Here is a 5,766-nt window from a genome sequence, read left to right on the forward strand (position 1 = left end):
ACCATCCTATGGGTTTTAGCCCAACTTGATTATCCATGGAGCATTAGCCCACTATACAAGTATGGATGATTTACACAATCAACCCATATATTTAATTAGTCTTCCTTTGATCACTTAATTAATTCTAGATTAATTCTTGATCAATAATAATTAAATAATCCTATTAATATATTAGAACTTATAATATATTAATCAACCTTAAGTGTTATTTCTCTCATTATAGTCTATCCAAGTGCATGATGCCATGCAACCCAAATGGACCATGCCAGGTCGGGTCAAGTCTTACCAATTATAGTTATGGACTTAGACATTAATCCAACAGTAAGAAGGTCTTAATGGGTTAAGACCATGAGCTAAGGACTTTCTGGACGTCCAAAGTGATAAAGTCCTGAGCTTTATGGTCCCAAGGCGTATTTGGTCATTAGATCTGGGATATGGGCTTAAGTGCTTAAACCATTAAGCACTTATTAAGATTTTAGTAAAATCCAGCGTACGCCCAACGTAAGTTCTGTACGCCCAACGTAAGTTCTGTACGCCCAACGTACAGTGCCAATTATCCCAATGGCGGTCAGCGTAGAACGGCATTACCCCCAGCGTAACCAGGGTGGTACGCCCCGCGTACGCTCTCTGATTTGGCGCTTGTCATTTGGGCTTAGGGTTTGTAGGCTAAATAGATTTGGGCCTTGTTGGAATCTGCAAAAAGCATATTTTGGGCCAAGTTATGTTAGTGGATCATGGAGATAGGCCCAATAAGGAGGTTGGGCCCAATTTGGTAAATTGGGTCAATAAAGGACTTTAGTGTATGGACCATCAAGATAAGGACTTGGTGTTGGACCTTGGCCCAACAAAAAGGAATGGAGTTTATGAATAATATGGACACTTAGTCAAGGGAGTAATGTCGCGTAATAACCTAGTATTTATTATGGTGTGTCAGCTCGGGATTTCCCGTGAGGCAGCGGTTAGAAGTTCAGCATTTCGACACTACTAGTCAGGTGAGTTTACCTCACTATACTCAAGGGTCTAAGGCACCAAGGCCGGCCCTTTGAATTGTTATTGGTTATGTTATGCTATTATGACCTGTTAGTTAGATATCCTAGAGAGTAGGATAATATTATATGTTATGTGGTAATATCAGTTCGTTGTCTATAGACTGTTATGTGATTATCTATTACATGTGCATGTGTTTGTTTATTGGTTGAGGCTTATCTGCTTTGTGCGAAAACCAATAGACCTGGGCATTCCAACCGAAAGGTTGAGGGCCTGGAGTATTCCACCCCGAGGATGATTGGACTCATAGTATATTGGCATTCCAACCGAAAGGTTGAGGGCCTGGGGTATTCCATCCCGATGATGATTGGACCCATAGTATATTGGCATTCCAACCGGAAGGTTGAGGACCTGGGGAATTCCAACCCGATGGTTGATTGGACCCATAGTATGTTATTTATGGTTATCTGTGTATTATTGTGAGTATGGGTATTTTGGGGGAAACTCACTAAGATTTCGGCTTACAGTTTCAGTTTACTATTTCAGGTACATCAGGGGATTGCGGCAAGGCGAAGGCGTGATCGTTCAGCTCCACACATTTTGTTTATGTTTCTGGAAAAACTCTGATAAAGACTATTTTGAAAACAAAAATTGTAATAACTATCGAATTTAAATGTTTTGAAAAGTTTAAAATTTGGTTTAAATTTTATGGGTGTTACAAAGATAATGTAGTCCTATCATCGAGAGGCTTTGCAGGATCAAAAGCAACTGTAGCGTAGAACTTTAGCAAAAACTCCCTGAGATGGAGTTACAATTTATATTCACATATATATAAATTTTGCACATTGCTGTTTTATTCTATGTTTCTGCTAAACACTCCTGAGATGGAGTTACAGAAATGGGTAGAAGCAGGTTTTGTACGAATGTTGAGTTTACCCATCCTAGCTATTATCTTTGCCCAAACACACTTAGCTGAGGGGTTCTAATGGGATCCGATGCATTAGTGTTGGTATTATCGCACCCTATAGGTCTACGAAGAAGGCACCTTTCAACCAAAATGGTTAAAGGTGAGACGATAACGAGTCGTTAGAAAAGGCTATGTGTCGCGAGTTATCTAACTAAGTTTATCTTAGTTCTAAGTGTATTGTATTTCGATTCTTATGGTGTTCTGAAAGCAACTCCTAATAAGAGTCTATATATAATAAACCCATGGAATTTAGTAGTTCTGTTATCCAAGTGAAACCTTGAAATTTGATCCAAGCCAAGTCCTTCTTACGACCACTTGATGTATGCTTAGTTGCATGAGTAAGACTTAATAGACCTTCGAGCCTAATGGACCTGCCGTAAGCCCATTTTGTTAATATGATTCTAGAAATTTTGGTTTCAGGGAAAATTTTGACCTTGATGTAGGTCTACACCAGATCATTGCAAGGAAAAGTTTTTGACAGTAGATAAATCCCCCGATTAGTGTAACCACTTAAATCGCAGGGTTGAGCTTACACATAGAATATAGTAGCACCAACGCATATTCATGAACCTAACCTACAAGGTCTTGCGAGTAATATGAACTCTGCTCATGATAGTACGTCTCCGGTGGTGTTTGAAACGAATTCGATGCGTCCTGTAGTTCTACTAACCTACACTCGGTTGCGACCACTCTCTCTTCGAGTGTTGAGTGTCTATCCTGACGCTCTCTTGCCTTCGCCCGAGTGTAAGAATAGGAGGGGTAGGAAGCATATATTAGTCGTATTCCTAGAAATTCTTATAGGGGTTTGATCCTCATTAGTTACTTCTATAATGACATAGTGCATGCTAATTACATATAACAAGATATGATAGAACTTCGAATAAGTGATCCTACCCTAGTTCCACATCCAAACAAGGAAAAGGAGGTAAGGCAATGAGCACAGATTCTAAGTCTATGATCTCTAAGTTATGTATAACTTTGGAGTATCTACTTAGTGACTATAGACCTATTATTAAGGATCTGTTTAGTTTTCACATAAGTTATGATATTACAAAATACTCCTATAGTATCTTAAATGTTATGTTTGGTTCTTAGTAACTTTCTTGTATGGGAAGTTTTTAGGCTTGTTGCTCACTACGACCATGCCCCAACATACCATAGTCACACCTCGGATAAATATAGTTGATCAGGCTATATTCATCCCTAGTCGGATTACATATCCCAAGGTTTACTCGTAGTGTCCAACTCCTCATTTTACTTTTGTGTTTTCCTTAGACGTGACACTATACCGGTATGCATGTATGTATTTATACTTTTAACAAGAAACTATTTATTTCTAAAAGTATAATTATTTGAAAATGTTTAAATAAGAGACTTTAGTCCCAATGCATTTATAGTTTGTATATCTTATGTTGTTCGATATACATAGTTCACTATAAAAAATGCTCTGATACCAATCTGTCACACCCCCAAACCAAGGATGGCGGAAACGTCCGGGGGTGGCGGACTTCATGTATAGTATCATGACAACGAGTATAATAGTGCTCAAAGTAAATACAACCAATCATAAATATAATCAAAAATGAATTTCATGGTTTCAAGTGTTACATATTTCAATGATTGATTACAACATGATATAAAACTAGTTGTTCAACGTCGTAGCGTACCATCCTCAAAAGCTTGTGATTTCCTGATTTCGTTGATTCCCTGAGAATACAAGTAGTTTTGAAAAAGTGTCAACATTTAAGTTGGTGAGTTCATAAGCTTTTTAGATGAAGAGTTTGGAAACCGATCTTTATAATGAGTTGTGTGTTATCAAGAAAAATCCAATATTTACCTTACAAGAGTGATGTAGTCTTAAATACCAAGACCGAAATGTACAAGTAATATCCATACTTATTGATATAAAAGGGTGATTTTAAATCGACATAAAACCCTTTTTGATGTGAGAAAATCCTGATGGGTTTTGGTCCTAAGAACATCCTATGTGCTCATACAAACCCTAATGCTTGGATTTAGGTTTCTCTATTGTACATGCAAATTATCCAAGACTATAAACCCTAATTCTAGCATTCAAATAATCATATTAACATGAGAATAGGTTTATAATGTTACCTTGATTGTTATGTAGCAATAACAATCCCAAATCTCCTTGTATTGACTTTGGAAGGCTGAGAGTCACAAGTGTCACTCCTCTAATGGTTCACAAACACCATAAGCAAGAGGATGAAGAGGAGAGAAGATGGAGGCTGCCAATACTCGTGTGAAACCCTAGCAAGAGGCTTGTCCACGTTTTTGGTCCTTAAGGGATCTATATATAGTGAGGCAATTAGGGTTATCTAAAAAGGAAACCCTAATTTGGATGCTTAAGCCCTAAGCAACCCATGGAGCCCTTTCCATAAGGCCTTGGACGATTTCATATGGGCTTCCTAATGGGTTTTAGCCATAAGAACTTTCCTATGTGCGCATGCAAAACCCTAATGCTTGGATCTAGGCTTTCTAATTAAACATGCTTTGAATCCAAGACTTCTAATGGCTAATTAGGTTAAATAACAACATTGAAACAGATCTAGAACCATACCTTTGAATTCCTTGTTGACCTTGTTGTCTTGGAGCTTCTAGAGTCACAATTGTCACTCTTCTAATGGCTTACAAACACCAATAGCAAGAAAGATGATTTAGGAGAGAGGAGAGGGGAGGAAATCGGCCAGGGTTTCTATGCTTTAGATGAAGTGCAGATTTCCCTTGCCCATGGGGTCTATTTATACTTGTAGACTCCTTAAGGGTTACAACCTAAACCCTAATTGGATAATCTTCTCTTAAGGCTATCCAAATCCTTTCCATAGATAAGTCATTGGACGATTTTGGAGCTATCCTAGCTTCTAGAATCCGTCCACTATATATCTATAAGGATTTATAGTCTAAAGCTTAACTATCAAACAATTAACAGTTTATACCCCTTTATTTAATTAATCTCTTTAAGTCACCAAATTAATTCCAATTAATTCTATGACTTATATTAATCAAATAACAATATATTATTCTTTATATTATTCTCATAATATACTAATAATATTTACTCTCTCTTAATAAATCATCCTATCAAGTTGCTATGGTGAAGACAACCCAAAAGGACCATGCACAACCGGGTCAAATACTTGCCTAATATAGTTGCAGCCTTAGACACTATTCCAACAGTCTCCCACTTGGATAAGTCTAGTAACTATATGCACAAGTACAATTCGGTTTGCAATCGTAGCTCTCAAAGACGCTGTCAAACTCTGATCTAATCAATCTTGTCCTTTAGATAAGGGATCGTACAGTCCTCTGTTAGATATCATGCTGATAATCCTATGGAATGGTTAGTCAAGCATTAAGGTTTCTCGATCTCTGATTTATTCGACATAGAACTTAATCGAACACATCAATTCAGTTCTGACCGGGCCCGACACATAAGTCAAATCAAATCATCGAGCGGCCGAGATATCGCTTTTACCTCCTTAGATAAAAGTTACAGATAAACTTCGACTTATATGCATTTACTTATTCATTAACCAACTATACACAACAATGCGTTTTATAACACCGAGTTACTGATGCGTTTTCGCATTATCAATGTACAATTAATTAACAGATAACAAACCATATATCTAGGTCTTAAGACTATATGATATTATCGTCTTGCGATCACCCTTTTATATCATATTCCATAAGGTGATTCCAGCAAGCGCGGGTTTGTTCCAATGCTCAAAACTAGTTCATAAGCACTCATGAACGTTGCAGCAACCCTTTGCTATGTCTAACACCATTTA

This window comes from Lactuca serriola, chromosome 2 (assembly GCF_051521515.1).
Source record: "Lactuca serriola cultivar US96UC23 chromosome 2, Lser_US96UC23_V15, whole genome shotgun sequence".
Taxonomy (NCBI): Eukaryota; Viridiplantae; Streptophyta; class Magnoliopsida; order Asterales; family Asteraceae; genus Lactuca; species Lactuca serriola.